The sequence below is a fragment of the Pseudophryne corroboree genome, chromosome 4, assembly GCF_028390025.1.
Source record: "Pseudophryne corroboree isolate aPseCor3 chromosome 4, aPseCor3.hap2, whole genome shotgun sequence".
In the NCBI taxonomy this organism is placed as follows: domain Eukaryota; kingdom Metazoa; phylum Chordata; class Amphibia; order Anura; family Myobatrachidae; genus Pseudophryne; species Pseudophryne corroboree.
Genome location: NC_086447.1, coordinates 439,305,216 through 439,323,136, shown reverse-complemented (window position 1 = coordinate 439,323,136; position 17,921 = coordinate 439,305,216). Strand labels below are relative to the sequence as shown.

The following is a 17,921-nucleotide window of genomic DNA, read 5'->3' as shown; positions in this document are numbered from 1 at the left end:
ATACAAAGATGGACATAGCAACAAGCAGATGCCAGTGCCAAATTTTACATAGCAGAACCCAGTACTATGGTAACTCCATCTTCTGACAAAATATGATGTTTAATATTTACTACGTATATGTTGTGAACCCCCAGCCAGACAATACTTTTAGGGGAACTGAGGTCGATTCTGGAACCAATACACCAACCCAAACATACACAGCACGCTAGGAAGAGGAAGATGGCTCACAGGCTACTAATAGAAAATAACTCACAGGCTACAAATCTTTAAATTAAAAAAAAAACCTTTCACCTTGAGGGAGTTGTACATTCTGACCACACAGGCAAAAAAAAAAAACATTGAGGCAACATGTCAAACATGGGTGCTGGGCATCTGGAGAGACATCACTTTCTCTTCTTTTCCCCCGCCTGATGCTGTTCTTCACGGCTCGGTCTGCGAAGTGACCTTCGAGGGCCCTGCCCAGTGGGATGTTCTTCCTGGGCAGAGGGAGGGGAGGGAGCAGATGTGGCTGGCTCTCTGCCACTGTGGGCAAGGCAGCCGACGATGTCCTGGAGCCCTTGCAGAATGGAATTGGCAATTTGTTGGAAGGAGGAAGCGAGTTGCTCTTGGCCCTGCCTGATCTCTGCCAGACCTTGGCAGTGTTGAGCTACACCTTGCTCCACACTGGTTCTGTGCTCAGTGAGCCGGACAGGTATCTGGCTTACCTCCCGGATCATCTGTGTATTCCACAGTGGCAGCTGGACCTCCCCCTGTTGCCCTCGAGGCATTCCACTCCGCAGACCTCTTGCCCTTCAGGCGGGATTTGAAGTCGGCCCAACTACATATGTGATGAGAATTAGGGGCAAGGGACATAAAAGTTAAGAATACCTGTTTTTGTTGATAGTACACATGTTAGGTATTTGGTTGCTATAGGCAACATCACATCTAGCTAAGTTTGTAATAATACTTTGGACAGAAAATGGTGTGTCAATATACACTTACCATCTTCTAACTTCCTGTGATATGCGGACAATTGAGCCGACTTCATTAACAGAATCAGTAATGTCCCTCCAGATTCTATCTTTGGATGCAGAACCCATGTTTTTGCTGCTTCGATGTATTTTTTCCATGGCCTGTGTGACCAAAATACGTAACTCCCTCTTAGTGAAGGCGGGCTGTCTTCTTCATTTTTTTGATGTAGCCTGTGAGCTATCGTCCAGACCCTCCTCACCATCTTCCTCTTCACTAGCTGCTTGTGTACTTTGGGTTTGAGATGGTAGTTCTGAATCTCCCTCAGTTTCCCCAGTATCTATGTGTGGCAGGGGATTCACTCCTAACTCCTGTGTATCAGAAGATGGAGTTTGTACAGTACTGGGTCCTGCAATTTCAACATCCGCACTGGCAGCTTCCAGCATCTGCCTCTGCAGCGCTAGGCGCCTATGTGTCAAAGCGGACATCTGCTGCTGCACCATCTCCATCTCTGCTGCCATCTGCTCATGAGTAGCCATGTTGCTGGTGGCATGTGTGTTTGCACAGGTGTCTAGCGATTTATAGCTGCGTGTGATTTCCAGTGCGTTAATTCGCACAGGTGTCAATTATGCAAATTCTTCCAGTAATTGTTGTCCTGGCTATTTAAAAGCCTTGACTGCAGCCTGTGTGAGTGGGTGTATGATGAGAATTCGTGAATCAAGACACAAGCAAGGTGGTTGTGGTGCTTAGCACATTTCAGAGTGAGTTTTTATTGCAGTATATAGCATAAAAAGGAGTGTTTGTTAGCTTTCTAATTTCTTACTGTTGTGTTGCGGATGGCGTATTTAACACATCTGTTTTTTGTATTTTTATTAAAAAAAGTATATTACCAAACCAAGTATGTATGGGTGTGCAATGGTCCTTTGTAGTAGTTTAAATTGAATTTTTTTGGTTTGGTGTTTAATGTTTATTTTATTATATTTGTTTACATGTAGTATCTAATAGTTATGTTATATGTAATTTGCAGTGTTCCCGTTCTAGTGGTGAGTGGTTTTTTAAATTCTTATTGCCCATTTCTCTCTCTTGTAGGTGTCTCTATTGTTATTTTGTTACTTTAAATTTTTGGATAGCCAAAGTAGGCCAGTTTTCTTTTCTTCAAACCAACCAAGTGTTCCTTTATATTCTGAGCAGGTAAGTTGCCTATTTTGTGGTTATTTATTGTTATTTGTGTTAATAACAAAACATAATTAGTAGTTATTTAATATCTTGTTGCAGTAATTATATGGGTATGTTTTTTTGCAAAAATTATGTTATTTGTGATGGTAACCTATGTTGTAGGGACTTAGCTAACTGTGGATTAATGTTTTTTTGTAGTTTTTTGTTCCGTATTTTCATCATGAAGATATTGAGTACGCTCCTGCAGTAAGTGACCACCCATACTTTTTTCATTTTTTTAATTTATGTCAATGTGTTGTGTTATTTGATTGTGTGTTTTAATGATTCTTACCTTCATTTGAAGTTGGTGATGTCCATTCATGTGGCAGCGGAAGCCCTCCCACCCCAACCCACGGAACCACTCCCACCCCAACCGGCGCAAGCCCTCCAACCCCAACCGGCTCCTCATCCTCCAAGGCAACGGAGGCGTGCAAGGCCACCAATTTTCCGTACCCGTGTTCTCCTTTTTGGGATGCCTGATGATGTTGTGTTGCGCAGATACAGACTGCCACCTCATCTAATCCTAGACACTCTCTCCATAATAGAGAGTGATCTAGAACAATCCATTAGGTATCCTACAGCAATACCAGCATTGACACAATTCCTTGCTGTGTTACATTTTTTGGCCACTGGTTCGTACCAGCATGTCGTAGGAGATCTGGTTGGCATGTCGCAGGGCCAGTTCAGTAAGGTCCTGCGGCGTGTCAGCCAAGCTTTCCTAACCCGAGTTAAGCAATTTATATCAATGCCTTTGGATGTTGGTGCCCTGGCTGTGGTGAAGCGGCAATTTCAGGAAGGGGGTAGTCGCTTCCCACATGTTATTGGGGTTGTGGATGGGACACATGTTGCTATTGTTGCACCAAGACATAATGAAGAAATCTTTAGAAACAGGAAACTGTTTCATTCTCTGAATGTAATGGCTGTTTGTGGCCCATCCCTCCAGATCCTGTCCCTGAATGCTAAGTTCCCTGGGAACTCCCATGATGCCCATGTCATTAGACAATCAGGGATATTGCAAAGATTAAGAACGATGGAAGGCCAAGACATGTGGCTATTGGGTGAGTTTTGTAATTTTCATTATTGGAACAGTCATATTGTTGGAATTACATTCTTTAATGTTTTTTTTATCCTTTTTCTATTCTCATATTATCAAACAGGAGACCGTGGATATCCTTGCACCCCCTGGCTCATGACTCCTTACAGTAAACCCAGGCCAGGACCACAGTCAGCATTTAACTCCGTGCTTACTGCCACTATACAGCTGGTGGAGCGCACGATTGGTGTTCTTAAAGGGCGTTTTCGTGTGCTCCACCGCACTGGTGGCAACATCATGTATTCGCCGGAGATGGTAAGTAAAATTGTGGTCCTGTGCGCTATCCTACATAACATCGCTGTAAGGAGTCGCGTAGAGCTTCCCCAAACGGAGGAATTGCCGGATGAGGAGCCAGGGGTTGGCCGGACATTCCGTGGGGGGAGTGTGTCCCGCCGGGGGAATGCTGTAAGGGCTCGAATTGTGCGGGATTATTTCAAGTATTGTTTTTTTTTAAATTTAGTTTTGTCTCCCAAAACGGTCTGTACTTTTTTTTTTTTTTTTTGGACTGATGGCATTTAGGTAGCTTGGTAAAGTTCAGAGTGTGTTGCTTGTGTTTTGTGAGTATCTAATATTGTTTCAGTACATAATTAATCTGTAATGTTCGCCTTATCATGTTTGTTGTGTAAGATTGTTGTAGACAATGGGGTTTTTTTTTGTTTGTTTTTTTTAATTATTAATTTGGGTTAATTGTGTTATTAACCAACAATATATTCTTTTTTAATGTTTGTCTTGTGCATCTGTTTAAAAAAAAATGACACAACATCTGATCCTAAAAATCAAAAACTTTGTGACTTTGTGTAGCTGATTGATCATGCAAAATGTGGTGAGTACACAGATTGTAACACTTACTTGTGAATTTTTTTTTATAGTTAATCTTTTTGTGCTCTCTCTCTCTCTATATATATATATATATATATATATATATATATATATATTGTGCAAAAAGAGTGGAATAGCGCCACTTGTGAGAAGGAATCTCAGTATACTATGTGAATATGGATAAAAGTATCATAAAAACATCATAAAAAAGCACACATAACCTTATTGCTAGGTGTCAGCCAGACCCTAAGTACTGCAATACTGGTACAGTATTGCATAAAACGTATGGAGAATGGAGGGATAGGGATGTCGGCGACCAGTGTTGCTACTAAAAGGTTATTAAACCATAAACGATTTGTAAAAAGCTAGAGATATATAAATAATAAAAAAGTTTTTTAATACATATGAGAGTAATTAAAATAGTTGACAAGATAAAAAAGGTTCTATATAAAAGATATATAAAAAGTGAAACTTTTCTTTTTAAAAAGGATAGGAAATCGGACTTCGCTTAGAAATCAGTAGGGGGTCAGTGCAGGAAACACAACGCGTTTCATCTCAAGAGACTTCATCAAGGGGTAGGGACAGAGTGAAGCTGCACGTCTATTTATACCCATATAACTTAATTTGAGGGTTGTGACATCATAGGGGATCATGTGATCTAATTGTATTATTAACATTCAAAAACTAATTTGCAGCACAGTATAAAATAAGGACAGACTAAAGGAGCTCATTGTTAGAAAAACGTGTGGAAATGCAAGTTAGAATGCTTTTAAAACAGTCATTGAAGTGAAGTTGCGGCATTTCCGCCACACTTCCGGTGACGTGGGGGGGGGTGGGGGGTGCGGCTCGTGTCCGTACGACACTTCCGCCCCACTTCCGGTGACGTCCGTGATACTTCCGGTTGGGGTCCGGGCTTGCGCGGCGTGGCGGCTCCCATCCTCACAGACGTCCTTCTGCGCATGTGTACGCGGGTGCTCCCAGTATTAATCAGTTCATGGGGAGAGTTTAGTTAGGATGTCACCCATAGGGCAGTGTCCATTCTTCAATACGGTGGCGGCCATCTTGTGTGTGATTCGGTCCATAGTGTCACGAACCTCGGGCAGCGGCGACCGCGCTTGTCCCTGCGGGTGGCCTGGTCTGCCCGGCGCCTCTCTTCCCCTGACGGTCTCCGGCTTCAGCGGCGGGTCGGCGCTGCTCACCGGCGGCTTCCCGGAAGCAAGGACGCCGCCTTCACAAGCGAGGGCAAGGAGGCGGAGCAGGTCTGACGTCACCTGCCTGCTCCGCCAATCAGGCTAGGGCGGGGAATTTAAAATCAGATACCAGGCAGAGATCCGGTGCCTGAGTATCTTCGTTTCTCCTGCGGAAGCTGTGATTCCAGAGCTCCCTTGTCCCTGCAAGCATCCTGTGCTTCCAAGCATCCTGTGCCTCCAAGCATCCTGTGCTTCCAAGCATCCTGTGCCTCCAAGCATCCTGTGCCTCCAAGCATCCTGTGCCTCCAAGCACCTCCGTGCCTCCAATTACCTCCGTGCCTCCAATTATCTCCGTGCCTACAAGTACCTCGTGCCTCCAAGCACCTCGTGCCTCCAAGCACCTCTGTGCCTCCAAGCACCTCTGTGCCTCCAAGCACCTCCGTGCCTCCAGTTACCTCCGTGTCTCCAAGCACCTCGTGCCTCCAAGCACCTCATCCCTCCAAACACCTCGGTGTCTCCAAACACCTCCGTGCCTCCAAGCACCTCCGTGCCTCCAAGCACCTCCGTGCCTCCAGTTACCTCCGTGTCTCCAAGCACCTCGTGCCTCCAAGCACCTCATCCCTCCAAACACCTCGGTGTCTCCAAACACCTCCGTGCCCCCAAGCACCTCCGTGCCTCCAAGCACCTCCGTGCCTCCAAGGGCCTCCCTGCACTTCCTGTACTCCCAGCACCTCAGTGCCTCCAATACCACAGTGTCTCCAATATCTCAGTACCCCAGCCTTCAGTATTTCTACAAGTCTTGTCTTACAGGAGACCTTCAAGAATTCCTCTGGGCCTCCCGCCTGCCGTCTTAGTCCTGCATGAGGAAGACCTACATCCGGCCATCTCTACTACGACCCAGTGGCGGTTCCTCTTCCCGGTCATCGGAAGAAGCCCCGAGTCCACAACACTCCCAAACCAGGTCAGTGATAGTATACTCAGGCCACATGGACTCGGGGAATCGGAACACGGACTCGAGTGCCATTCAGAACCTGGCTTCTCGAGTGCAAAGTCAGGAAGCAGCGCAAGGCCAGGTGATGCAGTACCTCCAGCAGTTGTCCGGGCGTCTGGATCAGATTCAGGCGTCTCTGGCCTCAGTAATTCCGGCACCTGTTCCAGTAGTCGCACCAGTTGCCGTTGCCAGCAATGTTCAACCATCGGCCGGTGTCACTCCACGCCTTCAGTTGCCTACTCCGTCCCGCTATAATGGGAATCCCAAAAATTGTCGTGGTTTCTTGAACCAATGCGAGGTACATTTCGAGCTACTTGCACACAACTTTCCTACAGACCGGTCCAAGGTAGCATATATTATTTCTCTGTTGGAAGGTTCTGCTTTGGATTGGGTGTCTCCATTATGGGAACGATCTGATCCCATGGTTTCCAACTACACCAACTGCATCTCGTCCTTTCGAAGGATTTTCGACGAGCCCGGCAGAATGACCACTGCTTCTTCCGATTTTCTCCGTGTTCGGCAGGGCGCCCGTTCCGTGGGCCAGTACGTGGTTCATTTCCAGACCATTGCTTCCGAACTACGCTGGAATAATGACGCCCTGAGAGCTGCCTTCTGGAACGGTCTTTCCGACCGGCTGAAAGATGAGCTGGTTACTAGAGATCTGCCGGATCCATTAGAAGATTTGATTTCCCTTTGCGTCAAGGTGGATCTTCGGATGCAGGAGCGTGGAAGAGAACGTAGCCGTTCGGATCGTTCCAGGTTCCGGAATCCTACTCCTAGGCCGGTGGCCTCACCCTGCTCAGATGAGCCCATGCAAATTAACCGCTCCCGACTGTCTCCGGAAGAACGACAGCGTCGTCGTGAGGGTAAACTCTGCCTTTACTGTGGAGCCGCAGATCATTTTCTTAAATCTTGTAAAGCCCGTCCGGGAAACGGGCAGGCCTAGCTTGTTCCGGAGGAGTCAAGCTGGGAGTTACGACAAAAGCTTCTCCAACTTCGGACTGCTTGCTTCCAGTAACTCTAGTCTCCAATTCTGTCTCCAGGTCTTGTGAAGCCCTATTGGATTCCGGAGCTGCAGGGAACTTCGTTTCTTCTTTCTGTGCCCAAAGTTTGGGTTTAAAGTTACGGCCTATCGAGCGGCCAATTTCACTGACGGCTATCAACGGGACTAGAATTTCCAAAGGTCTTATAATGTGGCGCACGGGGCCAGTTAAGCTGCAGGTCGGGGCTCTACATCAGGAAGATTTGGAACTCTTGGTAATCCCAGAAATGCCTCATGATCTGGTTCTTGGAATGCCTTGGCTGAAAAGTCATAATCCCCACATCGACTGGAAGTCGTCACAAATTCTGTCCTGGAGTCCCTTTTGTCACACTAATTGTCTTACTCCTGTTTGTCCGCTCCGTGTTACCTCCAAAACGGATGAAGAGCACATTCCGGAGGCATATCAAGGGTACAAGGACGTATTTTCGGAACAAGCTGCTGACCTGTTACCACCTCACAGGCCTTGGGACTGCCCTATTGACCTTGTCCCAGGGAAGACGCCACCTCGTGGTCGCACATATCCTCTGTCTCTTCCCGAGACTCAAGCCATGTCGGAGTATATTAAGTCCAATATGCTCAAGGGATTCATTCGCCCCTCTTCCTCCCCTGCCGGTGCAGGCTTCTTTTTCGTGAAGAAAAAGGACGGGGGGTTGAGACCATGCATCGACTACCGCGGCCTAAACGACATTACTATTAAGAATAAATACCCCTTGCCACTAATCACAGAGTTATTTGATAGGGTTCGTGGTGCCCGCATTTTTTCAAAACTCGACTTGAGAGGAGCTTACAATCTTATACGCATCCGAGAGGGGGATGAATGGAAGACTGCCTTTAATACCCGAGATGGGCATTACGAATACTTGGTGATGCCGTTTGGTCTTAGTAATGCTCCCGCGGTTTTCCAGGGGTTCGTCAACGAAATCTTTCGTGATATGCTGTATCAGAGCGTTGTGGTATATCTGGACGACATACTGATTTTTTCCAAGAATCTTGTCGAACACAGGACTCAAGTCAAAGAGGTGCTACACCGTTTACGAGAGAATCATCTCTACGCCAAGCTTTCCAAATGTACCTTTGAAGTAACATCTATTCCGTTCCTCGGTTATGTCATCTCGGGGACGGAGCTTCGCATGGATCCGGAAAAGTTGTCGGCCATTCGTGACTGGACTCAGCCTCTTTCCCTGAAAGCAATACAAAGGTTCCTGGGCTTTGCGAACTACTACAGGAAATTCATTAAGGGTTTCTCCACCATTGTTGCGCCCATTACTGCCCTGACGAGGAAGGGTTCTAATCCTAGTTTGTGGCCTCCGGAAGCCATTGTAGCTTTTTCTCACTTAAAGTTAGCTTTCATGACGGCTCCAGTTCTCCAACAACCAAATTTCGAGGAACCCTTCTTCTTAGAAGTTGATGCATCTTCAGTCGGGGTTGGGGCTGTTCTCTCCCAGTATTCCTCTGATAAAAAATTACATCCGTGTGGCTTCCATTCTCGTAAATTCTCTCCAGCCGAACGAAATTACACTATTGGAGACCAGGAACTCTTGGCAATCAAATCTGCCTTGGAAGAATGGAGATATCTTCTGGAAGGGGCTAAACATGTGTTTACCATCTACACGGATCACAAGAATTTGCTGTACATCAAATCCGCACAATGCTTGAATCCTCGCCAGGCGAGATGGGCACTTTTCTTTTCCGGATTCTCGTTCATTATCAAGTACCGGGCCGGGACTCTCAATATTAAAGCAGATGCGCTTTCTCGTTCACAAGTTCCCACAGACGAGGATGAACCTCCGGAGCGGGGTTTAATTCTGAATCCAGTTTCTGTCTCTGCTGCTTTAACTACTCCAGCTCCTCCTCCTGGAAGAATGTCCGTGCCAGCTAGATTCCGCCCAGGAATACTACTGTGGGCCCATAACTCCAAGTTTTCCGGTCATCCCGGCGCTCAGAAGATGTACAAGTTTCTGCAAAGGTCTTACTGGTGGAACACCATGAGGAAGGATGTACAAGATTGCGTTAATTCGTGTCCCCAATGTACACAACATAAATCTCCTCATCTGCCTCCTGCAGGGTTACTTCGTCCTCTGCCTATCCCTGTGAGACCCTGGACTCACATTTCCATGGACTTCATCACTGACTTGCCCTGTTCCAAGGGTTGCAACACCGTTTGGGTTATCGTTGACCGTTTTTCGAAGATGGCACACTTTGTGCCCTTGACTGGTCTCCCGACAGCACCGAAACTGGCTCTATTGTTTATCAGAGAACATTTTCGTTTGCATGGGTTGCCACAAGAGATTGTTTCTGACCGTGGAGTACAGTTCACCGCCAGGTTTTGGAAAGCCCTTTGTTCAACTCTACACATTAAACTTAAGTTTTCGTCTGCTTATCATCCCCAAACTAATGGGCAAACGGAACGAGTCAATCAAGATCTAGAGACTTTTCTTCGTTTGTATCTCTCTCCTTCACAGGACAACTGGGTGGAGTTGTTGCCTTGGGCGGAGTTTGCCCATAACCATTTGTTTCATTCTTCCACTGGGGAATCACCATTTTTCGTCAACTACGGGTTCCATCCCCGTGTTCCGGAATTTCCAAGCCTTCCGATAATAGAGGTTCCTGCTGTAGTGTCCACTCTACGACACTTTGGACAAATTTGGAGAAAGGTTCATGCTAATCTTAAGCAGGTTTCTGTTCGGTACAAGTTCTTCGCAGATAAGAAACGGCAAGCCGCACCTCAATATAAAGTTGGGGACAGGGTATGGCTGTCCACACGGAATCTCCGGTTGAAGGTGCCCACCATGAAATTCGCTCCAAGGTTCATCGGTCCTTACCCTGTGCTACAAGTCTTAAATCCCGTGGTCTGTAAACTGGGTTTGCCTGCCCATCTTCGAATACCTAACGCCTTTCATGTTTCTCTACTCCGTCCCCTCATTCTGAATCGGTTCCACTCAGCACTCCCTAGGCCAACGTCCGTAGTGGCAGAAGCTGGAGCGGAGTTTGAAATCAAAGCTATTCTTGACTCTCGTTATCTTCATAAAAAATTACAGTACTTGGTGGACTGGAAGGGTTATGGTCCTGAGGAGAGAAGTTGGATTGGGGCTACTGAAGTAACGGCTCCTCGTCTGATTCGGATCTTCCACTCCAGACATCCGACTAAGCCCGGGAAGTGTCCAGGGGCCACTCCTGGAGGAGGGGGTACTGTCACGAACCTCGGGCAGCGGCGACCGCGCTTGTCCCTGCGGGTGGCCTGGTCTGCCCGGTGCCTCTCTTCCCCTGACGGTCTCCGGCTTCAGCGGCGGGTCGGCGCTGCTCTCCGGCGGCTTCCCGGAAGCAAGGACGCCGCCATCACAAGCGAGGGCAAGGAGGCGGAGCAGGTCTGACGTCACCTGCCTGCTCCGCCAATCAGGCTAGGGCGGGGAATTTAAAATCAGATACCAGGCAGAGATCCGGTGCCTGAGTATCTTCGTTTCTCCTGCGGAAGCTGTGATTCCAGAGCTCCCTCGTCCCTGCAAGCATCCTGTGCTTCCAAGCATCCTGTGCCTCCAAGCATCCTGTGCTTCCAAGCATCCTGTGCCTCCAAGCATCCTGTGCCTCCAAGCATCCTGAGCCTCCAAGCACCTCCGTGCCTCCAATTACCTCCGTGCCTCCAATTATCTCCGTGCCTCCAATTATCTCCGTGCCTCCAATTATCTCCGTGCCTACAAGTACATCGTGCCTCCAAGCACCTCGTGCCTCCAAGCACCTCTGTGCCTCCAAGCACCTCTGTGCCTCCAAGCACCTCTGTGCCTCCAAGCACCTCATCCCTCCAAACACCTCGGTGTCTCCAAACACCTCCGTGCCTCCAAGCACCTCCGTGCCTCCAGTTACCTCCGTGTCTCCAAGCACCTCGTGCCTCCAAGCACCTCATCCCTCCAAACACCTCGGTGTCTCCAAACACCTCCGTGCCTCCAAGCACCTCCGTGCCTCCAAGCACCTCCGTGCCTCCAAGCACCTCCGTGCCTCCAAGCACCTCCGTGCCTCCAAGCACCTCATCCCTCCAAACACCTCGGTGTCTCCAAACACATCCGTGCCCCCAAGCACCTCCGTGCCCCCAAGCACCTCCGTGCCTCCAAGGGCCTCCCTGCACTTCCTGTACTCCCAGCACCTCAGTGCCTCCAATACCACAGTGTCTCCAATATCTCAGTACCCCAGCCTTCAGTATTTCTACAAGTCTTGTCTTACAGGAGACCTTCAAGAATTCCTCTGGGCCTCCCGCCTGCCGTCTTAGTCCTGCATGAGGAAGACCTACATCCGGCCATCTCTACTACGACCCAGTGGTGGTTCCTCTTCCCGGTCATTGGAAGAAGCCCCGAGTCCACAACACTCCCAAACCAGGTCAGTGATACATAGATTCTCAAACAGTGGCGGCCATCTTTTTGTAGCTCAGCATACATATAGTGGATTCCAGACGTGCCAGATTCCATAGCAACGGTTTTATGTAAACAAAAGAAAAAACACAAGTGGTAACCTTCAGGCATATGTTTGTACATGGTAAAAAACAATACTTATATCTTAGGATAGATGGTTCTAAAAGTATTAATTGTACAATAAATAAAACAAAACCAGAAGTTTGCAATGGTAACTCCTTATAAAAAGGCTACGTATACCACAGTGGAGAGTTTTTTACATGTAGATATATATAAATATTTTATATATATAAAATATATATATATATATATATATATATATATATATATAAAAAGTGCTAATGTAAGTGAAGGAACTAAATTTAAGTGACTCTAGATCAATGTGGACACTGAAGAAATATTAGAACTCGATGAAAATAGTGGTTAGTGCAAAATAGTCCGTGACTACTTATTAGAGATCATGGATTGTTATTACTATAAGGGTCATGTAGATGTACACATACACATCTATAAACATACAAATGAGTGTAATATTTTGTGTATACACTATATATATATATATATATATATATTTTTTTTTTATATATATATAAAATATTTATATATGATGTCACAACCCTCAAATTAAGTACTATGGGTATAAATAGACGTGCAGCTTCACTCTGTCCCTACCCCTTGATGAAGTCTGATGAGACGAAATGCGTTGGGATTCCTGCACTGACCCCCCTACTGATTTCTAAGCTAAGTCCGATTTCCTATCCTTTTTAAAAAGAAAAGTTTCATTTTTTATATATCTTTTATATAGAACCTTTTTTATCTTGTCAACTATTTTAATTACTCTCATATGTATTAAAAAAACTTTTTTATTATTTATATATCTCTGGCTTTTTACAAATCGTTTATGGTTTAATAACCTTTTAGTAGCAACACTGGTCGCCGACATCCCTATCCCTCCATTCTCCATACGTTTTATGCAATACTGTACCAGTATTGCAGTACTTAGGGTTTGGCTGACACCTAGCAATAAGGTTATGTGTGCTTTTTTATGATGTTTTTATGATACTTTTATCCATATTCACATAGTATACTGAGATTCCTTCTCACAAGTGGCGCTAAACCACTCTTTTTGCACAATTGTTCCTTGGTATATTTGTATAGCAGCCTGGTGAGTTCAGTATCCAGTACCAAACTAGAATGTTTGGAAATAATGATCGTACAGCCAAAAGAAATGATTTATGCCAGAAAATTTTTAATGAGAGTAAAGTAGATAATGTTCCAACACCCACAAGGGATTTAGATGACTTATTTTGGGGAATGGAGAAACTCCTCATTAAAGAAGTGAAAACTTGGTGGGATGTGAAAGGTTTGGAACATTACATTACAGTGAATCGAATACCCAGAGGTCTGAGACTTCTCAAACAACCCACTTTTGGGAATATGGACATAGAATTCACGGAGGAGTGGGACTCTATTCTACATCGATGTTCCATTGATCTAATGAAATTGTTGATCAAGAAAAAAAAGAGAGCTCTGGTGGAACTAGAAGCCGAAATTAAAGCAAAAGAATCTGAAATGCTTGTTTTTAAGGATAAGGAGGACTATCGAATCAATGAAAAAGTTCTGAACAAGAAGTTGGAACATGTTGAGGGGGAAGTTATCAAAGGAAAAGAGAAAAAAATTATACGGGACAAAAATGACTACAGACAAGTACAGACAAAGAACTGGAGCAGATTCAAGGCTCCGGATCAAAAATACAATGGAGCGAGGAGCTATCACTGGAAAACAGTACCGACTAGAGGGAAAACCAATAGGAAAGTGAGTATGGATTCTCCATCAAGCTTGCATTTAAGAACAACCAACAGATTCTCGACTCTACAAAGAAGAGACTCTACGGGAGACCAGGATTTTTTATCCTCATGAACAGGTGCACGAATAAAAGATACTGTGAGAAACTTGGTGACAGAGGACAGCAGACAAGCATCACCAATGAAAAGAAGGTCCCAAGAAGAAGAGGCAAACGAGGCGGTAGGAGGGAGAGAACTAAAGAGAAGGAACATGTAACAGTGGAACCACAAAGTAAAGGCATTTTTAACTTATCCAAGCACACCCTAACCAAACCCGAGGTGACACTTTTAAGCAAAGGTCTATCCTTTGCACCTACAAGTGGTATGAATAAGTTCGAGACTTTTATTGATTTAAATAAATTCATACGTAAACTGACTTTAAAAAGACATTTTCTGAGGAAAGAAGACGCCGTCATAAATAACTATGAGGACCTATCAAAATCTGGTTTAAAACCAACATCCAAATACTATCCGTTGGAATCCAAGGGCAGCAATGTTAGCATCTTTTACGATCTGGTGAAGAAAGACCTATGCGACACAGAAGTAAAGCCGGTGAAGGAAAAGAATATGAAAAATCGTGAATGTGAAGCCTTGAAGAAGCTACAGAAAAACAACAATATAGTTATAAAACAAGCTGACAAAGGGGGGGATTAGTCATTATGGACCATGACCTATACACGAAGGAGGCACTAAGACTTTTGGGAGACACAAAATCGTACACACCGCTACAAAGTGACCCAAAAGAAACGTTTGTGGAAGAACTCAGGACTTTACTTTTACATGGCCTACGAAACAATGTGATAACCAAAGAAGAGTACCAATACCTCATGCAATCTAATCCCATTACCCCCATCTTTTATTTTTTACCAAAAATACACAAATCTCTGACTAACCCACCCGGCAGACCAATAGTGGCAGGAATAGGTTCACTCACTGCAAATTTATCAGAGTATGTTGATGTTTTTTTGAAAAATTATGTGAAAACTCTCCCATCATTTTTGAAAGATACTACCTCAGTACTGAACATACTTAAAACAGTGGAATGGAAGGATACTTACATATGGGCGACAGTGGATGTCCAATCCCTGTATACATGCATTGAACATTCAAAAGGTATAGCCGCGTGCAGGGAATTTTTAGACAATGATCCATCTTTGATTTGTACCCACAGAAATTTTATATGTGATATTATGTATTTTATCCTCAGCCATAATTATTTTAAGTTTTTAAATCCGTTTTATCTACAATGCTGCGGTACAGCTATGGGAACAATTTTTGCCCCTAGTTTTGCTAACTTATTCATGGGATGTTGGGAAAGATCGCATGTTTACAGCTCAAGTGCTTTTAAGAAAAATGTGGTCTTTTACAAACGTTATATTGACGATATTTTAATCATCTGGGACGGCTCTACTGAAACTTTTAATGACTTCCTCAGGACATTGGGAGATAATGATATGAACCTTGCTTTCACTTTGACGGTAAACAATCGATCTGCTGAATATCTGGACTTGATTTTGACGGGAGAAAACGGAGGGGTCACTACCAAGAATTATATTAAGAATGTTGACATGAACAGTTATTTGCACTACCATAGCAACCATCAAGAAAGGTGGAAGAATAACATTCCTGCATCCCAGTTCTCAAGAATAAAGAGGAATTGTACTAGTTTAAAGGACTGTGAGGACCAATTAGAGATCTATAGAAAGAGGTTCGAAGATAAGAAATACACTGGGCCCATTCTGAATGAAGCACTGGACAAAACAAGAAAGGTAAACAGGGAGGAGCTCCTGACGTACAAAACTAGAGAAGAAAAGAAGGACACAGTGGCTTTTATCACTACATTCAACCAACATGAGAAAGTGATAAGAAACTCCCTCAATACCCATTGGGACATCCTCTTGATGGACCCGGTGCTCAAAGAAATCCTACCGCAAAAACCAGAACTCATTTTTAAGAAATCAAGGAATCTGAAATACCTCATTGCACCAAGTATGCTAAAAGATAAACCAATCCGGAACACCCCCATGCTGAAATGCACAGGATCCTTTAAGTGTGGGAAATGTAATATATGCAAATACTCACACCGAAATAGAAAAACCTTTTGTGGCATGGAAGATGAAAAAGAACATACCATCAAAGACTTCATGAACTGCAATACCTCGTCTATGATTTATCTCTTAGAGCAGGCTTTTTCAACCAGTGTGCCGTGGCACACTAGTGTGCCGCGACCAGTTGTAGGGTGTGCCGTGGAGCCAGAGCAGCTTCCTGCACCTTCAGAGTGAACTGTTGGCCCGGGCTCTTCTTAGAGGATCAGTCGTGCTCCGGCTGTGACGTATGCCTTGAAGACGCGGTGGTGTGATATCATAGGTCACGGCCGCCGCTTCTCACCACCCAGCCAGCCCACACACCTGCACACACATCTTCCAGTTCCTACCTGCATACACAACTTTCTTTGCCCACCCACATCCACACCTGCCTGACCGCCCGCTGCTCAGTATTCGCAGCACTCCACTATTGACAATCCCCGCCACTGAGGGACAGGGAGGAGGACAGCTGACCGCAAGGGGCTAATATTTGATTTTTTTTTCTCCTGTGGGGAACAATAGGATTTATGTGGGGAGAATAAGGATTTATGGGGGGAACAATGTGAATAATTCAAGTGTGGAGCAATAGGATTTATGTAGGGAGCAATATGATTTATGTGGGGAGCAATGTGATTGTTTTTTCTGTGTAGGCCAATGTATGTGTAGATTTTTTTTTACTATGAGGCCAATGTGTGTTTTTTGTTTTTTTTCTGTGGGGAACTGATGGTGTGCCTTGGCAGTTTTAAAATATTGTTCGGTGTGCCGCGAGTAAAAAAAGGTTGAAAATCACTGTCTTAGAGTGTACATGTAAAATGAAAGACGAAAATACCCCTTAAGCTACGGATCCAGGAACATATAAGGAACATCAAGAATAAGGCGGAGAGCCACGCAGTTTCCAGACATTTTCTAATTCAGCATAATTCTAATCCGGAGGATCTTACGTTCAAGGCCATTGAACATGTCAACCTGGGAGAGAGAGGGGGTGACCTCGTAAACAAATTATCAAGAAGAGAGATGTACTGGATTTTCCAGTTACAAACCTTACATCCGGTCGGCCTGAATGAAGGATATGAAATCGCACCTTTCTTATAAGGTGCAGTATCTGTCAACTCCTAGCAACCTTCGCCACCACCCTCACCCCCATCCCCCATTTCCACTCCCTTCTCAACATCACGAAATGTAACCGTGCACACCCAGTAATAGCTTAATCTTTAATTATAGAGATCTGGTCTCTGGTATTATGATGCCTTTATGCTTCGCGTACAGTCAAACCACACTGATACGCCCAATCTCATTCGATCTTGGAAGCTAAGCAGTGTTTGGGCCAGATCAGTACCAGGGGGGGGATCACCTGGGAAGATCGGGTACCGTAATGATGGATGAGTGACATCAAATAAAGATGGACCAATATAGTTACACCAATATAGTTCGACACACCTATCACATTCTAATTCTCACTTTCTATGTATACACGAAATATTACACTCATTTGTATGTTTATAGATGTGTATGTGTACATCTACATGACCCTTATAGTAATAACAATCCATGATCTCTAATAAGTAGTCACGGACTATTTTGCACTAACCACTATTTTCATCGAGTTCTAATATTTCCTCAGTGTCCACATTGATCTAGAGTCACTTAAATTTAGTTCCTTCACTTACATTAGCACTATATATATATATATATATATATATATATATATATATTTATTTTATATATATAAAATATTTATATATATATCTTCATGTAAAAAACTCTCCACTGTGGTATACGTAGCCTTTTTATAAGGAGTTACCATTGCAAACTTCTGGTTTTGTTTTATTTATTGTACAATTAATACTTTTAGAACCCTCTATCCTAAGATATAAGTATTGTTTTTTACCATGTACAAACAACATATGCCTGAAGGTTACCACTTGTGTTTTTTCTTTTGTTTACATAAAACCGTTGCTATGGAATCTGGCACGTCTGGAATCCACTATATGTATGCTGAGCTACAAAAAGATGGCCGCCGCTGTTTGAGAATCTATGGACAGAATCACACACAAGATGGCCGCCGCCGTATTAAAGAATGGACACTGCCCTATGGGTGACATCCTAACTAAACTCTCCCCATGAACTGATTAATACTGGGATCACCCGCGTACACATGCGCAGAAGGACGTCTGTGAGGATGGGAGCCGCCACGCCGCGCAAGCGCGGACCCCAACCGGAAGTATCACGGACGTCACCGGAAGTGGGGCGGAAGTGTCGTACGGACACGAGCCGCACCCCCCGTCACCGGAAGTGTGG

At 44.8% G+C, this 17,921-nt stretch overlaps 1 protein-coding gene and 1 pseudogene across 2 annotated transcripts in view; one reads left to right on the top strand and one right to left on the bottom strand.

Moving 5' to 3' along the window:
- Positions 1-17,921, bottom strand: part of MRAP2 (melanocortin 2 receptor accessory protein 2) — a 212,406-nt gene that overhangs the window by 115,708 nt on the left and 78,777 nt on the right. The gene's annotated exons all lie outside the window — the stretch shown is intronic.
- On the top strand, positions 16,882-16,999 carry LOC134912908 (5S ribosomal RNA; annotated as a pseudogene).